Below are 23,420 nucleotides of genomic sequence, written 5' to 3' on the forward strand. Positions count from 1 at the left end.
GAGAGAGAGAGAGAGAGAGAGAGAGAGAGAGAGAGAGAGAGAGAGAGAGAGAGAGAGAGAATTGGCATCTACAAATTGATAAAAGAGCCATAGCAAAAAACAATGTATACCCTACTTTAAGAAGAGGGATATTTTTCATCATATTTCTTTTTCTAGCATTTAGAATATAGAGAGCCCTTCATAAACTGTGAAAGGGAATTTTTCATTCTCTTAGTCTATTTTAAGTTACTCAGTCAAGAACTTAAAGTACCTCTACTTAACACTTAGTAAGTCACTAACAAAGAAAATTCACACCCGAAAAGGCCCTAAGCACTGCCCCTCCCAGGCAAATTGGAAGGCTGTGATTGGTTCATGTGAAGTGGGAGAGAGACAGGAAGTGACCATGGAGAAACTGCTTATAAAAAGTCAGTCCAAGGATGCATTTTTAGGAGGAATTTGGCTGAGGAGGAGGTTTTTTTTCTTCATTTCACTCTGCAAGGAACTTTATGAAGATACATTCATTCATTTGGCTCTTCCTTCTTGGAGGCTTGGCTTCTTGCTTGGCTTTTCTTGATGGTCTTTAGCCTAGGGAGCTTGAGCTCTAGTGGGATTCTTGGCCTTGGACTTGGCCTCAAGTGGGCTGTTTCTCTCAGGGGTTTTTCAGTATCTTTGGCTTTTCAGATTTCAGCTCCAGATCCTGACTTTGGATTCTGATGAGATTTGCATTCAGATTCACATTCACAGTCTAGAAGCAGGAGGATTAGGACTTAGGGTATTTTTAGCTAGGTGATATTTTCTACCTCCTTCCTATATTTCCCATTTTAATATCTCTACCTTACTGTAAATAAAGCTACTAACAGTCTACTGACTCATAGTTTAACTTTAACTTTTATAAACCGCAACCACGACAATTCTTTTTTTTAACCATTATTACATTCGACCACTTATTTTAATTATTACAAAACAATTATGGGTTGATGGAACACCTTAGAGGGAACCTTCATCTCCCTATCTTGTAGCTCACATTGTATTGATAATGGTGACTTCCAAACAAGATTACTGCATTTCTGCCACTATATCTTTCAAGCAATCTTGCATCCTATATATATGGCTAATCATTACCAACTCTTCTGATATTTGCTTGCTATTATCCTAAAATTATGACCTTTGTTGCAGTAACAAACTTAGAATGATTAATAGCAACCTTACCATTTCCAGTAATTATACAAATAACTTTATAGTTGGTCTTTGAAACTTAACAATGACTGAGGGTCTTAACAATCTCCTTAAACTTAAAAATCTTCTGTGGCCATTCTAATATTGCATATCCATACACTCAGCTGAGTTAATATTTTTAAAAAATTGACATTCAATTCTCTGTCCATGGTGCTAGATAGAAAGAAAACTGAATGCTGAATTTTCTGCAAACCTGAATTCTCTCACTCTTTGGTTCTAGGGTAACTAGAAACAGAGTTGGACAATATTCCTTCTGTGTAGGTTATATTATATTGGTATTCCAGGGTCTGCAGGAGATTCTAAGGGTAAGTAGCTCTGTGGCTTGTAACAGTATATAATCTTGAACCATGAAAGGAGGGTGAGCTTTGTTTTCCTCCATCCTGTGGTTTTAGTAACTGAATTAGCCCATTTCATTCCATAGAAATTCCCTCTGATTAGCGAAACAGCCACTAATGAATACAACTGTAAACAATTAGAAGAAGCGAGTTGCTGAAATCGACACTGTTTATCTGCTTCAGCAGCCAACGGGAATGTGGCCAAAAGAAATATTCACCAGTCTTCCCCTATTATCCCAAGAGCGATGGCTGGATTCAGAGATGCTTCAGAAAAGCAGGAAAAAAAATCCCAGGTAGCCAGACAGTTTCAAACACACACAAAAAAAGATGACTCTGTGGAAATGCACTGGAGCATTTGAAATAGGACACTGTATGATGATATATAAATTGAAATTATGTAAGTCATTCCAAAAAAGCTCAGTATAAAATGACATCCATTCTTTGCCTAGTCAGCAGTTGGATCATCCAGCTAGGTCAGGATATAATCATTACAGAGAGCAAATTCTTCTGACCCTATCAACCCTGACATTGGAAGACGATGGTAACTTTTACAAGCATATTTTGAAAGGCAGAGGTATTGGGGAGAACTAATAGGGTGGTCCAGGGATGTGGGATCTAAATAAAGATTTGAGAGCTAAGTTTCTTTTCAAGTCCAAACCTTTGAACCTATGATCTTTATGATTGGTACAAACAGAAAAGGAGATATGCCTGGCTTTTCCCATCTGTAAAATGGGAATGTTAATTAAATAAAGCATGTATTTATTTTTATTATCTACCATGTAGCAATTATTTTGCTAATCTTTGTTGACATAAAATCAACATGAATTTATTCCCTATCCTCAAAGATCTTTCATTTTATTTAATAATATATCTCATTCAGGGTCATTGTGATCATTAAATGAAGTAGTATATGTGAAAATGCTTTAAAATAATAAAGATCTTCATTACTTTTTCCTGCTACTTTGTAATAAAGTATAAAAAAGGAAAGGATGTAGGGGCTTAATGAGCTTTCTTTAGCTATAGAGAAGTGCAGAGTGTGACCAAACTGACCAGCAATCTGAGTTTCCCCAAAGGAGAATGCGCAATCTCAGGAAGTAGTATAGTATGACTACTTATTGACAGTAGTTTAGAGACATCCTCCAGTTCAATAATAATTGTAGTGAGAACATCTATCTACAACTAGCAAGGACCTCAGAGGCCATTGAGTTCAACTCTATCATTTTACAGAAGGGAAACTAAATCTTGGAAGATTAAGTGACTTACCGAAGGTTACAGAGGTAATATGTGTCAAAGGTAAGATAAGAATTTGTGCTTTCTGACTTCACAGTCCAGTTTCTTTCGACTATAGCATGTTGAAGGGCTAGGATTTGAACCTTTGTCTTCTAACTTTACATCCAGCATTCTTTCCATTACTCTAGGTGGATAATGAGACACTGTGTGATACACTGAAGTCTCTAAAACCACATCATTATTATTAATCCTTCTTTCTCAGGAAGTCACTAATGCAAGAAATAATTCATTGAGGCTAAATTATTTAAATCAGGAAGCTTAGTGATTCCACTTTTCATTTTAACCCACATACAATTAACAATTGAATGTGATTTAAATTACACTTTCTTTGTAATAGCTAATATTACCTTCTACACACACTGTATTGATTGGGAAAAAAATTCCTGGTTTGTATTTTAGTTTTATTTTGTTTAGCTACTAGATAAATATTTATGTGAAGTACAGGAGGGGTATTGATTAAATAAAGGCTACTTGAGTTCTACCTGGGCCTGGAGTCAGGAAGGCATGACTTCAAATCTTGCTTTGGACACATTAGCTTGTAACCTTGGGCAAGTCATTTAACCTTTTTTCTTGTCTCAGTTTCCTCACCTGTAAAATGAACTGGAGAAGGAAATGGTAAACCACTACAGTATCTTTGCCAAAAAACAACAACAACAAAAAAAAACAAAACAAAAGGAGTCAGACACAACAGAAATGATTGAACGACAAGAATTGTTCTACTACATAAATTAGCAATATACCCCTAAGAGTGAAGGAATAAAAATGTATGAAAAAATAAGAATATTACAAAACTATCAGATGTAGTGGTTTTAGTCATAGATGAAGGCCAGCATCTTCTAAACTAAGTCAATATAGACCAGAGTCAATATAGCAAAACTAAAGGGAATATGGAATATGAAATCAGAGGTCATTGGTTTGAGTTCCATAACCCTGACATAAGATAATGTGCTTTGTAAGGCTTTGTAAATATAATAGCTAGCATTAGTAGTTGTCATAGAAATTATGTTAATATTGTGGTGGTCCATTTTATCAGTCAAGTATCTTTCTCTCAATCAGGTGCCAGCATTGATTCCTGTCTTTCAGGTTCCAATTCCAGCTTTCCCCCTGTGTTTCCTCAGAGATAATTATAACAATCTCACCTTGGTTTGGATAGTTCACTTGGGATGGATAAATATGCAATATCCAGTGAGAGGGGTCAGTATTTAATGGGTTTACACTTCTGCCATCAGAAGAATTAGCTTTCCAGAAGAGGCAACATCACTCTTGCTTTTTAGTGAAAAAGCTTTCATCAGCATCTTATTGTCTCAAAGGGTCTATACTGACCTTTATCTGGTTTCTATTCAGGTATTTTGGCTTCCATTTTCTCTTTCAATCTCAGATAAGTTTGAATTTAGGTCCAAAATATCCCACAGGGCATCATGATCTGAAAACCAGTGAAACTAAAGGCAGGAGAAAGTTCAGAATTTCTTAAAAGCGAGAGAAGCCAAGGGAGCTAAATGTAATTACATTTTGAGCCCATGAATACTTTTATAGAGTCATTTTTCTCACCTCAAAGCTCCTCCTAGACTCTGCTGATAGCAAAGGCAAGTAAGGATGATCTGTGCTCTTCCATTTAGAATAATAACTCACATTTCTAGAGGGCTTCAAGGTTTGCAAAACATATTCCTCACTGAATTGAGGAGGTACTTTAAGATGTAGGCAATATAGGAACTGTTATCCCCATTTTCTGCACTGGGAAACTGTGGCCTTGGGAGGTCAAGTCACCCATTCATAGTCATGCAGACTGTAAATAATGGAACTAGGATTCAATGTTAGTTTGAATTTGAATCCCAGACTCCAAAGTTCAGTACTCTTTTCATTTTATCTTATCTGCTATTTTTTAAAGCCTCCTTTGTTTCTATTTCAATGTTTTATTAGAAACAAATGTATAAGTGGACACTTTTTCCTCCTTTGTTTATGATAATATTAGCAGGGCATATTCTCCAGGTTGCATTATTGACTTAAGGGTATAATAAGTATCCTTTGCTGCATAATGCAGATTTCTCCTCCCAAAAAAGAATGCAAATTTCCAGTTACATTAAAAAAATATATGAGTTGATGTCTGAGTTCCTTAGTGTTAAAAATTTTGTTCTTTATTTTTTTCAGACTGAAATACTCATTTTTTACCACTACCTCTCATTTCCTGTATTTTTCAACTTCCACTTTTAGCCACCATGTATATAAATTATACTTGTTTTACCATGTAGTAACCATTAATCTCAGACCAATGTCTTTAAGGAATTCACATAATACTGGGGGAAATTATATATATAAATAGTCACAGAGTATATGCTTGGTAATTTGGGAGTGAAGTGCCTTCATGTTCTTTGCTCCAGGAAAAAGATATTTGTTTAACAGAAAACTATTTGTTTGTCAACAAGAGAGTAATGTGGACCATGAGTGGTGCTAGAAGTAACTAATAGAAAACAGGTGGTCTTTTTCCTCACAAATATGAAGATATGGACTTATTAGAAAAGAAGGAAATGACGATGGAATTATACTTATTCTCTGAAGTGTTACTTTACATATAATATCAATACAATTTAAATCAGAAAGCATATATTAAGGGCATATTCATTATAAGACACTATACCCCAACCTGGGAATACAATGACAAAAGCAACAGTTCGTTCCCTCCAAGAACATATAATCCCTGTTTTCAAGTTTGATGTGCCATAGGGGTGGGTAACAAGTTTAAGCAGATAGATACTTAGTTAATAGAACATCATACAAACTAAGTATGAGATAGAGAAAACCCAAAGAATGGTGGGAACCAGGAAAGGTCCACTTCTCCTTTTGGTTAAAACAGACCTAGACTTTAAATCAGCAACACTCAGATACTTCAGTGAATCAATGATGCCATAGTTTTGGAGATGTCACTCAAATAATAGATTGCAACTCATCTATGACTACCCATCTTGTCATTCATACTTTCTGTCTCCCTCTTTGTCTCCCTCTCTGTCTCTCTGTCTCTGTCTCTTTCTCCACAGGATTCCAGGGCAAAACTGAGAATGGCCACCTGCTATCCTTCATTCTTCTTATATGATCATTCCATCTTTTTTTTAATCAAATACTTCCATGATGAACCTTTTCATGCCAATTCTCTTTCACAGTTCCTTCCTTATGACACTCTCATTTACTAGATTTGCAACCCAGGCCAATTTAACCTTACCTAGCTTTTCCAGACCTCTATTTTGTCATATACAATAAGATAATAATAATATAATACTACCAACATACAGGAAAATTAAATATCTACTTTCCAGTGTTATTGCAGAGACAGTGCTTACTACAACTTAAAGTACTATAGAAATATGAAGTATTATTGTTATTGCTCTTGTTATTACCCACTGACTCATGATGGTATTGTTTACAGAAAGCTGGATCTGAAGTTAGGAAGAGTTGGGTCAAGTCCTCCCTCTGATGCATATTGGTTCTAAACTGTGGTCAAGTCACTTAACCTTTTAGTGACTTGAGCAATTTTCCAAGACCATAAATCCGAAAGTAAGGGCTAATGTGAACTGATAAAGGTAGTTTCCTCACTGGGACTTACATCTTCCAAACCAAACATTAAGACACAATACATAATGCTGACCAATTTAAAAAGGCATTTTGGAACAGAACATAAAAGGCATTTTGGAAAAGCATATCAAAAAATCAGGAGAAAATATCAGGTTTAAAACTTTAAATAAATAACTTTTGTTTTCAATGCAAGGCCATAGTTTTACAAATCCATCAACTCTTGGCTCTCAGTGGATACACAAATATACTCAGCACTCAAACAGCCACACTTTTCCTCTGGTAAATAGCCTTCTGAGTGCCTATAGTGCATGAGATGGATATGATTTAAATTTTTATGGAGTCCATGGCACGTTTGAATTTACTCTAGGTTCGGGTATTAATATTTTATTTTTCTAAAAAACAAAACTACCATCCATTTTGAGGCAGGACTTTCTTTTATCTATTTCCTGCAGTGCACAAGCCTTCCTTGGAAGATTTAATTAACATGTCAGGAGAGAACCTTTTTTCCTACCTTTTTTTGTCCTTATCTAGACTAGTGACACTTCCCCTAACCCAATATAGGTTTGCAAAGGAACAGATATTTCTTCTTTTGCAAAAGAACTGATAGTGTTTGCAGTATAACCATAGCAGTGATGTATCTAAAGAACTTGAAGCAGTTATTGTAATTGGTGGAAAGGGTTGAAGATGTCAAAACATTTATTTTAAATAAATGTTCGGTGTGGTAGAAAGAGTTTTTGCAATCAGAGAAATGGGAGTCAAATTCTGATGTTTCTCATCAAAATCTGTTTCCTATCTATGTGACTTTGGAGAAATTATTTAGGTTGGGTTTTTTTTTTGCCCCAGTTCCTTCATCTGTTGAATTAATTGGGGAAGAAAGATGACCTTCAATGTCCTTTCTATCTCTAAAACTATATTCCTAGGTTTCTACATTACTCAGATGAATATTCTCAATGCATTATTCTATTAGAGAAACAATTATGTCTATTTGGTAAAGACCATGATAATTCACATGTTGACGGAATTTTGTAGTTTTACAAACATTCCTTTGTAACAACCCTGTGAAATAGGCATCACCCATATGATTATATATATATATATATATATATATGTCATGGAATCATAGATTTAGGACTAGAAGTATTATCAAGGTCACCTAGACCAACTCATGAATCTTATATATGAGAAAAATTAAAAACAAAGTATTCCACAAAGTATTCCAGAATCAGAGATCAAGAAGTGAGAGGGACATCAGAGGTCCAAATTCCTCATTTTCCCACATGATCAAACTGAGACCCCAGAGGTAAAACACCTAGACCAATTTCACCTATGTAGTAGGTGGCAGAGAATTGGAACCTAGGACCATTTAATGTATTTTACTGTACCATGCCTGAAGGTACTTAATAGTATCCAGCAGAGTTAACTCAAATTAGGCTTTCTAAATATAAGACATATACAAATGTCAATATGCCATGCTATGTAGTCTTATCTCCCATCTTTGACTCACTGAATAGAGGGTCACAGATTTGGAAGCTAGATCAAATCCATCTCTTCTTTGAAATGTATCTGTAAGAATTTATAGCCATAAAGTATTTTAACAATACATTACTCTGATCAAGGTAAATATAAATATGCATGGATTGTACACTGGATAAGAGAATCCATTAGGAAAAAAAAAACCAACAACAACAACACTGGATTTGAAATTAAAAGACCAGAGTTCAAATCTTGCATCTGTCACTGATTATGTATATGACTTTGGATGAGTCAACTTTTCTGCTCTCTGTTTCTTCATCTATCTAATGAGCAAGTCAGAGTAGATGACTTCTGGATTCCCTTTTACTTCTAAATATATAATTCCTCTATGGAATACCTTGTTAATTTCCCCCTTATTTATCTATGAAGGCCAACTTTCAATTTTGTTTCTATTGGTCTTATTCTTCATGACAGTGTCCCATAACACCTTGTGCCCAGGATCCTACGGCCATTGTTCAAGTACCTCCGAGATAACAGTCAATGTCTAAAAATGTTTTTCCAAGGACTCGGTCTTAGCTGGTTTTGTGATATAGCATCCTTACCATCCAGTTCCTTGGCATAGGTGTGTCTTATGAACTTCAACAAATAATTCATAGCCTATCACATAAGACCTTCCTCAGGAATTCAGTCAACACAGAACAGTGTAAATGAGGCCACATAGAGAAAAGCTGTTAAAGTAACCATTTTCCTTTGCACACAGAACTCTACTGCTTGGCTCTGCCACAAAAAAAAATCATTTGTCTACTTTGCTCTCTCTCCTTTCAGTCTTATGACTCTGAAGTATGAAAGCCATTGTAGAAACACTGGCCCAGAAGCTTAGTCTAGTTTTGCTTTCATAGCCAAGTAAAAAGAACTACAGAGGGGGATAAGGTCCAATGCCCTGATGGGGATTACTAGACAGGGCCTGACCTCATCATCCACAGATCAATAGCATCTCATTATGATACTCAGAAGAATTAAATAGGAAATAATTTATCAAGTAAATCATCCTTTTTTTTTTTAATTTGCTTTCACTGCAAATAAAGCCATTTCTATGACTGTTCTACAAATAGGGCTACCTTTTAAAAACATCTCCATTCATAAAATGGCTAATTTTATTTGCATTTAATCTACTAGGACTAACACAACAATGACGACAATATTCATAGGGTTTTAAGCTTTGTAAAATTCTTTATAAATAACATCACATTTTATTCTTAAGATAACTATGAGCTAGATGTCATTATCCTAATTTTAGAGAAAACCAAACTAAAACAAACTAAAGTTAAGTAAGTGATTTGCCCAGAATTTCACAGACAATGAGAATCTGAGACAGGATTTAAATTCAGGTTTTCCTTTCTCTAGATCAGTGGTATATCCATAATGACACCAACTGCCTAGAAAATTGAGGCCAAGGTACAGAAGGAGATTGAAGAAAGAGTGAGAGGAGTAAAGTTCATGGGAGATGGGCAGAGAGAAGGCATAAACTTCAGAATGGCTAATGGAAGGCTCCCAGAGTCAGAGATATGTGAGGAAGTTGACTGTCCAATGTGTCCCTTAATTTCCAGCACCTGTATCTCAGATATCACTAAACTCATCCAATAAGCTTATTCTTTCCTTCGTCAAACTGAGATTTTATCATAGTCCTTAATTTAAAAAAAAAGATAACGTATGCTTATGAATCTTCTCATCTACCCTAACTTGTAAAACTTTATATTTTTTAAAAAAATGTTTTACTATTTGCTTTGGAACACATGCTAATTATTGCTCTCAATTGTTCACTACCAGTTTTTGGTGTCAGGAATCTAAGGTAGACAATAATAAGCCAACTGTTACTTCCCCCTTTGGAGAGATGGGAGAAAGTGAATTTATTCTCAATCCCTAAAAAAGACTACCATTTCCATAAGCTACAAGTGTCTGCAATGTAACAGATATCATTCTAGTCCAATATTCCTCTTGGAAATAGGAGAGTAAATGAGTGAGCATTCAGCCATGACCTTCTTCTCATCTTATACACAATGATAAAAATCACAGTCCCTCTGGAGACTGGAGGGGCCAGATCATACAGCCATCTAGACATGCCACTCTAGATGCATCCAATATATATTAGATGGTCTGTTTTATAGCAGTATGATGAGTGTTGTTTCCTGAGCAGTTTAATCAGTTATAAAGTGGTTCCAATTTCTCATTTAAACATGGAATTGATTTCATGGAATGGTTGACCTAAGACTACTAGTAGTATTGAGAGCCACAAATAGCAAATTGTTTCTGATAAAGAAGACCACCAGGAGGAGGGTGTTAGGAGTCAATAGTCAAAGAATTTAAGCAGATTTGAATGGGAAACCACTTAAAAGGGTACTATATTTTACTGGAAGATCCTATGAGACATGAGGTATCCTGAGCAATGACACAGGGATGGTACATGTACAAATTATATGGATCTGATTTTTTTCCAGTCGGCAAGGGTGTTTTGCACACCACTCTTCTGGTAAGAAGATGTTAGTCTAAAATAGTGAAATTCTCCCAAGGGAATCTGGAGAAGTTATTAAGGATAGACAAGGCAGTTAGAAGGGATAAATGGATAGAGTGCCAGGCAGGGAGTCAGAAAAAAATTAAAATCAAATATGATCTCAGACACTTACTAGCTGGGTGATCCTGGGAAAATCATATAACCCTGTTTCCCTCATTTCCCTCATCTTATAAAATGAGCTAGAGAAAGAATTAGCAAACCACTTCAGCATCTTTATTAAGAAAACCCGCAAAGGGTCACAGCGATATAGATATGACTGAAAAACAACCAGCAACACATGCATTCTGTTTAAAAGGAACAGGGAGAACAGTGTAATTTAAGAGTTGACTAAATTCACTGTGGTGGAGCTATAATGTGATTGTACTTTTCTGAGTGATTCAATTCTTCATTCAATTAACCAAGTATTACAGTTCCAAGGTGGATTTTTGTGTTTCAGTGGATTCAGGTATTTTAGTACATAATTACTCCTTAAAGAATGCATTTCACTTGATTCAGAGTGAAAGGAGCAGAACCAGGAGAACAATGTACATGGAGACATACACTGTGGCACAAAGGAATGTAATAGACTTTTCTACTAACAGCAATGCAATGACTCAGGACAATCTAGAGGAACTTATGAGAAAGAACGCTATCCATATCCAGAGAAATAACTGTAGAAAAATAAATGAATTAGAAAAATATGTGATTGAACATGTAGTGCAACAGGGATATGATTGGGATTTTGATGTTAAAGGATCGCTCTACTGCAGATATGAATAACACAGAAATAGGTTTTGAACAATTATACATGTATAACCCACTGGAACTGCTTGTCGGATTCAGGAGTGGGGGAGGAAAGAAAAAAGGGAGAGATCATGAATCATGTAACCATGGAAAATATCATAAATTTTTAAAAGGGGGGAGAATGTATTTCATATTACCAAAGATTGAAAATTGGAAAGGAACTTAGAAATCTTTCACTTCAAGCCCTTAATTCAATATACAAAGAAACAGTTTCAAAAAACCTGAGTGACTTATCCAAGATCCCATAGGTAGTTAGTGGAAGAGCTAGGATTTGAATTCATGATCTCTCACTCAAGATCCAACATGTTTTCATTGTAATATTTTACTACATTGTATTGGTGGCATGGAAAATATATTCATCTCTCTAAATGAATATCTTCTGTATATCTTAAAGTGCTGGGAGTTATTCTGAATGTTTTAAAGTTTCCATGAACATAGAGCAGGTACAGGTCTGGTCGTGGAGTCAGATCCTGTCTCTGAAGTTTAATATCTGCATGATTCCTGGGCAAGTTAATTAATCTCTCTCTAAGTCTCAGTCTCCTCTTCTATAAAATGGAGATACTATAAGTAATAATAGCTGTATTTAGATTTGAATATGACCAACAATGATAATATAAAATGAAATAAAAGAGATGAGAATGGGATAATAATTGACATTTATATAATTTTAAGACTTGAAAAGTATTTTGAGTAGGTAATTCTATTTGATCTAAAATGCTTTGCAACTTCAAAATGCAGATGTTATTTTAATATCTACACAGCTCTACATTTTGAAGAGAGAATTCAATCTAGTGATTCCACTGATACAAAAAGGTTCAGTGAGTAACATCCAGGTATCAAAGTAGATTGGCAACTGTTCCCAGTCCGAGACAGAGTCACTGAGCAGTTGAATGAGGAGGCTAATGTTATACCATTACCATGTGGAAGAAGCCAGACTTGAACCCATGTCATCTGGTTCAGGTCTCTATTTACTATGTCACATAGCCTCTTACCTAAATCTATATCTATATATTAACTTGAAACTATAACTAAAAATCTACCTATGTCATAAATATAACTATGAGTCTGAAATGTCTATTGACCTTGTACATGTGTATTGACTAGACAAGTTTCCTATTCTCTACTTATAATTTGATTCTTTTCTTTTTAGTTCAAATTGAAGAATTTTTCTTTTTTTCTTATTTAATTTCCTCTTATTAGAAAAAAGACGTTGTTCTTGCCTGTAGAAATTGCTCAGAACAAATGCTCCAGTCTGCTGAAATCTTTTTGGATTGCAATTCTGTAATCCAACATATGAGCTATCTGTCCCAGCTTCATGTCAGCCACACATTTGATAAGTACACCTTGTATGACTTTATCCAAATCTTTGATAATAGTGTTGAACAGAATATGTCAGAAGAAATAATTCTTTAACAGAGCCCCAAAAGCTCCCTACAGGGTGACAACAATCTATTACTCGACACTCTCAGTTTGATTATTTAGCCATTTCTGCATCCATCTAACAGCCACATCTTTCTCTCTTGCTACCAGGGTATCTTGAGAGATTTTGTTCATGGTTTTATAATATCCAAATATACTTTACCTATGACATTCTCCTGATCTGACCAGTCTAACATCTCCTCCACCAAAGAAGCAAACAAAAATTAAAGAATAAATATACAAATAAATAAAAAAGATATTATGTTTATCAAATGCACATTGTTCAGAATGAAATGTCATAGACCCAAATGATTTCAAAAATTAATATTTGTAGCTTTCCAAAGAACTATGTATAGGTTAATTGTGAAGTAGATATTATTATCATCTCCATTTTGCAGATGAAGAAATTGAAGCTAATGGAAGATAACTAATTCAGGATCACACAACTAGTATTTGAAGAAAGTTTTGAATTCAGGTCTTCTTGATCCCAAGTTCATCAATGTCTTACCTAATAAATGTTTTATGTGTTTAGAAGGCTCCTTTTCTTAAGATATTTTATATTTTGTGGTATTGAAATAGAACTTATGAACATATAGAAGAAAGAATCAATACTTCAACAAGTATAAACTTATACTATGTGCTAGGCACTGTACCAGTTTCTAAATAAATGAAGACAAAAATGAAACATTCATTTCCTCAAGAAATTAATTTCTACAGCATGAGACAACATAAAGGAGTCCACTTTCTATTTTGGAAACTCAGAGTATTATCTGATATCTAATCCTGTAGCTCCTAACATTCATTCTGTAAGATTTTAGTAATGATGATCATCATATATACAAGTCATTTCTGGAATCCAAGATGAAATTAAGCTAGTCTTGACCAACATGGTCAACATGGTAGCAACAGGTTAGCTAAGCGGATACAGTTGATACAGCACTGGGCTTACAATCAGGAAGATTCATCTTCATGAGTTAAAATCTGGCTTCAGACACATACTACTTGCATAACCCTGGGCAAGGAACTTAAACCTGATTGCCCCAGTTTCCTCAATGGTAAAAAGAACAAGAGAAGGAAATGGAAGGAAATGGCAAACTACTCAGTATCTCTGCTGGGAAAATGCCAAATAGTGTCACAAAGAGTTGATCATGACTAAAAAGAAGAACAATAACAACTTGGTAGGCAATTTTGATATAGGACCAGATCACCAATCTTTGAATTATCAAATTTTTCTTAGGTCCTTTTGTTCTCTAATTTCCAATCTGAAAGCCACTCCTTTTGGTTGAAAAATAATAAAATGAGAATTAAACAAGTGGAAAAGAAATGCACATAATCAAGTGAAAGTAACTTTTTAGTAGTTTAGTAGTAAAGAATAGCTATAAAAAAGTTGCCTTAAGGAAATGATTGATTGGTTGGTTGGTTCTAAAGTCCAGGAGTGACCATAATATATTAGATAGCAATATGAAATGATCCACTAGATAGAAGTTGAATAAGAGCAAAAGGAAATAATTCATGTGATGAACTCTCAGAAAACGAAGGAGATGGAATCAAACACCCAAAATGAGAAGGCTCCTTTACCTCTGAAAGAGCAGCATAGGTAAAGGGGACAAGTAGGTGGAGAAAGAGATTTCAAGGAGTAGAGAAACTATAAGGGAACTCAATAAAGGTGTTTTCAATATTTGGGTAAATTTATTGGCAAGGACATTTGTGGGACATAAGTAATGCAGTTGAGTGCTTGGGAGTAGAGAAAATTGTTAAAAACCAGTGTAAAGATTGTAACAAGTAGTCAATAAAATATGAGCAAAATATGTCTATGTGTGTATGTATTTTGGGAAATAGTGATAAGGGCTGATTTGAGGATAAATATTATGAATTTGGGCAGTTTGGTGGTGCCATAGATCAAATATCAGGCCTAGAGTCAGGAAGACTAATATTCATGAGTTCAAATCTGGCATCAGATACTGACTTACTTTAAGACCTTGGACAAATCACTTAGCCCTATTTGCCTCAATTTCCTCATCAGTAAATAGAGTTGGAGAAGGAAATGACAAACCACTCTAGTATCTTTGCTAATAAAACCCCAAATGGGATGACAAAGAGATGGACACAACTAAAACACCTGAACAACAATGATAATAACAAATTTTGAATTTGTGGTGAACTCAGTCATGATGGTTATATGACACTTTCTATCAATTCATGAATATCTGGCCCCAGAAAATTGAGGTTTAAAGAGGACAAGAAATTAAAAGGTAGAGGACAATGTCTAGTTGTGTTGATTAACTATAGGATCAAGATAATGAATCATGAAGAGAAAAGTCAGAATACTAGGAACAGATCAGAATGATAGTTTTATCAAATGCTTGGGTTTTTGTCCAAAAAAAAAACTGAAACAAGTGTATGGCTAGTTAAAGGTACCCATTGCTGCATCATCAACTTTGTGATCTGCTTTGAATTCATTATGTGACAGCTAAGTAATCTTGTAGTAGAGGAATTGTAGACAATATTCCTGCTTTTGGTAATAGATGGATTAGATGGCCTCCCAGTGATCTTTCAAGTCTAAGCCTTAATTCTGTCATTTTCATTGTGTGGAACTCTCAGGATGTAAACTTGCTCCATTCATTAAAATCACCCATTCATCTATAATTTATAGGCTTTGGAGAATGATCTTGAATTGGTATGTGAAGTGACTTGCTTAGGGTAACATGAATTAAATTTATGAAAATAAAAAAGTTAAATACATGAGAAACCAGATTTGAATTCATTCCATGCTGTCTTCAAAACTGTTCTCCCATTCTACAATAGCATACAATTCTTTTCTTTTCATTGTTATGTGTGCACACTCACACATTGCCAAAGGAAGAAACACTGTTTTATAAAACCAAACAACTCTCTTATCACTGCTGAATACACAAACCAGCCCTTGAAAGAGTAGTTGGCTTTAGTCTACACCAGTGTATAAAAGGTTAAATTGATTTTTAAAAAATTCCAAGTCTTCTTTTGCAATGGCTCAGTGGGAGTTAAATTAAGAGTTAGAAATCATTTCAGGCTTTGGACTCTTTAGCAAGAAGGAATGAATGCTGCTGGCACATTCAGTGAGCAGGACACAAATGGGGCTGAGAATCTCGACCAATTTTCCATTTGCATTACATGACTTCTAAAAATAATTTCAGCTCTGCTTCCTTTATTCTAATGTTAGGGAAAATGCTTAGAGAGAGCCCTGAACACCTTTGCCAGATGTTAATCACCTGCCTTGAGATTCAAAGGATAGATCTTGACTTGAACTTTGGGGAGATTCCTAAGAAAATGCCAAGCTTTCAGTCAGAACCACTGATGGATCTCCCACCAAGGTGTGGAGCAGTGAAGGATATATTAAATGTGCAACTGTCACATTGAAGGCTGGAGGAAGTCATTATTTGCCGCTTGCTGTGAAGTCTTGACCAATGGTGTAAACCTGCACAAATGACAACCATTATTAGCTGCTTGAAGTAATTCACATTCTGTTCTCTGATAAAAGGATACAAATTAGGATTAGATTAAAATCATGTCTCAACTATAGGAATTCTGGAATCCCTCAGAGAGTTACACAACTGGCTGCCCCAAAACACAACATGATAATAGAATGATGAAAAACAGGTACATATCCTGAACACTTTTAATTTAGCTAATTCAGGGAACTTTCAACTAGATGAGAGACAATGAAAGTGAAGTATTCCATTCAGTAATCATCTCCTTTCCACAGATACAATAGTGAGGAAGGAACAGAGATTCTGTCTGAAGGGGCAGCTTATCTTATGGGGAGAACATCTCACAGAAGACTATGTCTTGCTCAGAAAAGAAAAGATGAAAATCAAACTATGAAGGAAACATGATCTTCCACATACTCAGAGCAGGGAAAATGTCCTTTGGATGGCAATCTAAGTAGTAGTAACTCAACCAATAACTCTCTGTTTGAATTTAGCTAAGTTACTACCCAAATCTCTAAGGATCCTTCTTTCTAACTGACTACAATGAATCTAGAACATCTCCCCTCTTCAGATATAAAATGAGAGGTTTGGTTGGATTGAATGACATCTGACCTCTAGCTCTAAATTTCCATATCCTTTATAAAGTCTTCCCCCTTCTAGGTTCTTGGCTCCCTCACAGCTCTAGCATTCTGTACCCTATGATTCTAGAAACAACTTTCTCTTTGATGGAGTAGCATTATTAGTTGGAGGAAAAGGAGGAGTAGAAAGAGGAGGAAGAGGAGAAGGAAGAGGAGGAGGACAAAGAGAAAGAGGAGGAGAAGGAAGAAGAGGAAGAAAAGGAGGAAAAAGAGAAAGAGGAGGAGGAGGAAGAAGAGGAAAATAGTTACATGGTACAGCATGACCCCAGTGGAATCACTTAACTCTGTTTGTCTCAGGTCCTCATCTATAAAATGAGTTAAGGGAAGGAAATGGCAATAACTCCATTATATTGGCCAAGTAAACTCTAAATGGGGTCATGAAGAGACAGATAGGACTGAAACAATGAATAGTAGTAGTAGTAGTAGTAGTAGTAGTAGTAGTAGTAGTAGTAGTAGTAGTAGTAGTAGTAGTAGTAGTAGTGATAAATAATGCTTAAAATTTGGAACAAATGTTACATTTATTATGTAATATTATCAAAATGTAAACCCTATGAGATAAATGCTAAATCTATTACTGTTCCCATTTGACAGATGAGGTGACTGAGTTTGAGAAAGACTAAATAACTTGCTCATATTTACATAGCTAGTAAGAAACTGAGGCAGGATTCAAATTCAAGGACTTTCTATCTTTAAGCCAAGTGTGATATCCACTATGCAGTCCTGCGTGCAACTATGATTCTGCTGACACTTTGTTAGGAGTTGCATTTTTGGTTTTTTATATGTTTCTATGCAGGTGGGTTTCAAGATAATTTCCACTGTACTCTCTTAATTCATCTCCCTTTGGTATGAACTTAAATGAATGAATGCTCCATTTAAAAAACTCTTATTATATTCAAAGTCGTGGAATAATAGTTCTCTACAATTAGGTGTATAGTTTAGCAATCTTAAAACCAAGGAGAACCTATATACAGAGAGAATTCAAGATCTTGGCTCATTGGTACCATGTTTGGGGGAACCAATGATGGAGCTAAGCCTGGACTGATAGAGTCCAGCCCCCTCTACTGATAGTGTCAATCTTGGGAGCAATTCAATTTATCTTCCAAATTCACATCCACCAATATACCAATAAACTGAGACAATCATAGTAGTATAGATTTAGAGTTGAAAGAAACCTTGTAAAGAGAATTTATGTGAATGTTAAAAGTGTTATTATTTTCTTCCATTTCTTTGTCTCTCATCCTTTTAAAAGGATGAAGAAATAAAATATACAATTATTTGTACTCTTTATGCTTTAAAATTTTCCCATTCTTCTGATCTTATCCTAGGGATGCCTTGGATGTGCCTCTTCCCAAAGGCAAAGATTTTTGTAGAATTGAAATAATCAGACAAAAGTCTTCTTACTTTTATGCTTATTCAACCTCTGTGAAATCTGAGGCAATCCGTTTGGCCAGATGGAAAAATTGTAACTATTATTCTGACATCTACCTTCCATCTATTTGGTATGTATCTTGTATGTCCCTAATTCTTTACATGCTGTTCACTGCAGGGAGTGTACTTTTCTTAAAGGTATAGTTTGTTTTGGTCTTTCTTGCATTGTTTTCTACTTATCACAGTGACAAACAACCAATGACCTATTAACTTAATAAATGTTTGTTGATGGACTAATCTGATCAGGAAGTATAGGAACTATTAGTCCCTTCTAAACAAGAGTGTTTAAAATCAAAGATATTATTCCTTGATCTCAGTTAGAGGTTAGCTAGCATTTTTCTAATTGATCAGTCTTTTAAAAGGCATTTATTAAGTACCTATGTGGTCCCTTCCAACTTCAAATTCTGGTGATTTGATTCTGTGTCATTTGTGTAGATAATAATGCAGGTGAGTATACAAATACAGTTGTTCTCTTACCTGACCAGAGCTGACATTGATTTATATGAAAAATGGATATAAACAAGATGTTGGATGATCAAATGTGTTTGTCCTACAGTTCTCTTAAATTCATAGCAACAGTCAGTCCAGGTTACCTGACATTCTGGATTTACCTACCCCCTTATTATATTTCTGATTTCTTGAAACATGTGAGCACCCCAATGTTGGTTCACTTGAAATATTTCACCATGAAACCAAATTCTCAGGCAAGACTTTCAGGCAGAAGGATCAAACTGATGAAATATTTTGTGTAGCATTTTCTACCATAGAGGCCTTTTTTACTCTCTATGTGCTGAAAAGTTCTAACATTGGCCCTGCAGGATTGAGAAATGCATTATCAATACTAAAATCTTACAATGCTGATTCAACAGCAATTGATAGGTGGCACTGAGATAGGCACAAGTAACAGGAAAATGGAAGGAAGGATGGAAGGAAGGAAGGAATAGAAGGAAAGGAAGGAAAGAAAGGAAGGGAGGAAAGAAAGAAAGGAAGGGAGGAAGAAAGGCAGGCAGGGAGAGAGGGAGAGAAGGAAAGAGGGAGGGAAGGAGAGAGGGAGGAAGGAAGGAAACTAAAATAACCACAGCTGGGAGTCATGGGTCCTGATTACAAATCCTGGATCTGACATTTTTGTAGATCTGTGACCTTAGGCAGGTCACTTTACTTCTCTGGGCCTTAAGTACCAATTCTGCAAAAAGATGGCATTCTTCTAATTAGCCTCTGGATCCTTTTCAGTTCTATGATTCTATAAGTGAGCCCAAGCTTCACAAGTTTTTCTATTCCCTTTCTTCCCATTCTCCACTCTTGCCTCGCAGGCCATAGGAGGGTACTCAACTATACATTCCTGCCAAAATAATTTTCCAAGTCATCTAATGTTGATCATTTCCCATCCCCTAAACAGTGTGGAATAGTGGAGGGTAGGAGAATTTCAGGCTTGACATTTCAGAACCCTAGCCCTTTGTATTTCTACTTACTATTCTGTTTTTAATTGCCTACAATAAGGTTCATTAATCACAGTGCATTGCAATTCCTCCTTTATACTGAGTCTATTAATGGGCCTATTTAATGCCATTAGAAGATGCAGCAATAAGAGTGTTTCAGAAGAGCCATTATGGAAAGTCTAACTTTGGCTGAACCTTTTCTAGACTAGGTATATTTAAAAAAAACAACACCACAAAAACAACAACAACCAAAAATTGCAAGCATTAGATGATTTCCTAAGAAAGTTCTGAGAAGCAAACAAGATCAGGCCAATCCAAAGTTCTTGATTCAGGTAATGAGCACAAGGACTGCTACTCAGAGATATTGCTATCAAAGGAATTTGGGGTAGGAAGGTGAAGACATGTGCTTGGGATAAGGATGGAAAAAGGGAGAAAAGGAGACAATCTTTTCATAATATAATATACATATTGATATAGAAATATTATGTAACAATATACACACATAGACAAACAGATAGATAGATAGATAGATAGATAGATAGATAGATAGATAGATAGATAGATAGATAGANATAGACAAACAGATAGATAGATAGATAGATAGATAGATAGATAGATAGATAGATAGACAGACTGATAGCCAGAAGGATAGATGGATGGATGGACCAATAGGTAGAGGAAGAAATATGTAGATAGATGGATAGGTAGATAGATAGATAGATAGATGGATGGAAGGACACTTTGATGAATAGATTAATGGATGCAAGGAGAAGAGAGAGGGAGGGAGGAAAAGAAGGAGGGAGAAAAGAAGAGAGAGAGAGAGAGAGAGAGAGAGAGAGAGAGAGAGAGAGAATGAGAATAGATATATAGACATCCATTATATCATTTCAGCACATCATGATTCAATAGAAAGTTTTCTGGATCTGGCATCCAGGGATGGTTTTGAATCCCAGGTCTGCCATTAATTAGTTTTTATTGAAAAGAAGTCTTTTAATTTTTCTGTGTTTGCAAAGCACTTTTAAAATGTATCATTTAATTCTCACAACAACTCTGGGAGCTAGGTGCTACTGTTATCAGTTGAAGAAACTAAGACAGACCAAGGTCAATTGAGCAACATCACTCAGCTAGTAAATATCTGAGATTGGATTTCAATGCAAGTGTCCCTGATTCAAATGCTAACTGTCTAGTCTTGTACTACCTAGCTCCCTCAATAGAACATAAAAAAGAAAATCCTTTTTCTTTCAAAATCTTCATAAGATTTCACTTTGTATCAAATCATACTCATCTTTATCCTGGTAGTAGGGTATATTTATTGAATGTTGCTGTAGTTGTCTGGCATATAAGCAATCATCTCATGAAATTTTTGTCTATCTCTCTGTCTGTCTTCCTTTCTGTCTGTTTATCTATGTATTTATCTTTCTAAAGATTCTTAGAGTAAATAAAAAAGAAACAGTTATTTATTTCTATGTGTCATGCAAAAAGAAAAATAAAGGACAAACTTTGTTCTCAAGTAATTTATATATCCCATTAGAGAAATATGTGTATATATATATGTGTGTGTGTGTGTGTGTGTGTTTGTACGTGTATCTGTATGTGTGAGTATATAGGCATATATGTAGTTGTATGTATGTGTAGGTATGTGTGTGAAGAAGGATATATAATTATATGTGTATTGCATGTATATATGTGTATTGTGTATGTGTTAGTGTGGATGAAGCCAGGACGAAATTGGTCAGGCGAGTCACTGGAATAATGAGTTCAAATACAGAACCGTCACTTGATAGGTCCTTTCTAGAAGAAACAGTACTGATGACTTAATTTAAAGTTTGGTTCTCTGATGAATAATTAAGGGAAGGAATCAGCTTCATGAGTAATCTGGGTTACAGGAGTGGAGCCTTACAACTCAGAGGTTTAGTATTCCATAAAATCAGCATCTCTACTTGAACTTATCCATCAGCAAGGACTCGTTCCTGTTCAAAGTCAAGATAATTAAACACCTACTATGGGTCAGGCACTGTGCTAGGTCTTAAGGATACAAAGGACTCAAAGACATCCAACAATCCCTAATCTAAAGGAGCTCGCCTCCTCTTGGGGTGGTACAATTTACAACGATATATGTGTTGTGCATTTTTAAAGTACATAAGAAGCAATTTGGTTGGTTTTAGTGGGAGTGGTAAGAAGTGGTACAAGAAGGGACATTTTTTATTTTAAATCGTGTAGAAAGTGACACCTGAGAATGAGGAGGGACAACATTGCAGGCATGGAGAAAGAGTCACAGCAAAGAAAATGCAAACAGGCATAAGAAGAGGCAGAAGACTCTGTGCAAGCATGGGCTCTTCATGAGGAGAGCAGGGTAACGTACTCAGTCTACAAACTGTGAGGGTCTTTGAATTTCCAGGGGAGTCTTTCACATTTTCTCCTATAGGCAACAGGGAATCATTAAAGTGGAAGCTGAAAAAGATGCTGACTCTGAAGTCAGAGAACCTGGGATCAAATTCTGCTTCTGATACTTAACTGCCTATGTGACATGATGTGTCACTCAAACACTCTGGTCCTCTTCTGTAAAATGAGGGAGCTGAATTAGATGTCCTCTGAGGTCCCCTTTCACTCAAAATTTCTGATGCTATCTTTAGAAGGCACGGTGCTTTAGGGATATCAATGTGCCAACTCATGTGGAGGATGTTTTGGAGAGAAACGAAAAGATGACCCATATTCAGAATAAGCATTGGTTTGGGTTTTTTTTTCCCTATACTTCTACAAACAAATTCTAGTGTATATTTTATGGTGGGTGGGTGGGAAATGATCACACTTAGAAGCATCAGCAGCCCCGCAGAGTAAAAGAGAAAGACAGCTAAGAGGAACAAAAGATACTATAGCTTGTTTCTGGAAGAGAGTAGGGGATGAGCATGAAACTGAAATTTCTCAGGTTTGTAGTTCTGAAGCTTATACTTACATTCACACACTTTGGGGATTGGTTGCCTTCATTTTTTTATGTTTTATGTTTTACTTTATTTTTTATTCAATAAGAAAGACAGGATACAGATAATATTTCTGCTCAGGCTGGGAATGACGAGTGAAACACTGTGTTTAATGAATGCCACATTAAATCTGGACACTTTTACCTCAGCAGATATTAATAGAAAACATAGTAGCTAAAACCAGAACTCATCGTACTAGAGTGGCAGCCATTCAGACTGGTGTCCCCCTGATTAGGTAATGGTAAGAGCATAAGTGGATTACTCAGCAAAGGTGGCCTTCGTCCCAGCAGATGTAACAAAGCTTGCCCTGGAAGAGGCGATCAGAAAATTTAAACCTGCTGGAAAAGTCTGGGGAGTCTTCTCAATACTTTCCCTTCAATAATCCTCAGGGTTTTAGCCCAGAGAAAGTTTTCTTCAGATTTGGTTGATTCTAAATCCCCCTTCCACCTCAATCTTAGGAAGGTTTACAGCTCTGTCTCTTGCAAGGTAGACCATTCCATTGCTGTCATTGTTAGAAAGTCTGAAATCTGCCTACTCTGAGAGAAATATAAAATCATGGAATGTGAGAGCTAGAAGGATCATGAAAATGTTCTCTGGGCCACAATTCCCTCGCCTTTAAAATGTCCAAGTGGTCTCTAAGTTCCTTCCAGATCTAAAGCTAAGATTCTATGACCCATTTGTTTTTAGACTTTTATTTAACAAATAATGAAATGTATCTCAAAAAAGAATCCTAAGATTATAAATTGAAAGCTGAAAAAACATGGTCCTCAGGCCATTTGGTTCAGTTAAATCCTTTAACCCAATCCTTCCCCATATTTCCATATTTAT

The sequence above is a fragment of the Gracilinanus agilis genome, chromosome 6 (genome assembly GCF_016433145.1).
Source record: "Gracilinanus agilis isolate LMUSP501 chromosome 6, AgileGrace, whole genome shotgun sequence".
Lineage (NCBI taxonomy): Eukaryota > Metazoa > Chordata > Mammalia > Didelphimorphia > Didelphidae > Gracilinanus > Gracilinanus agilis.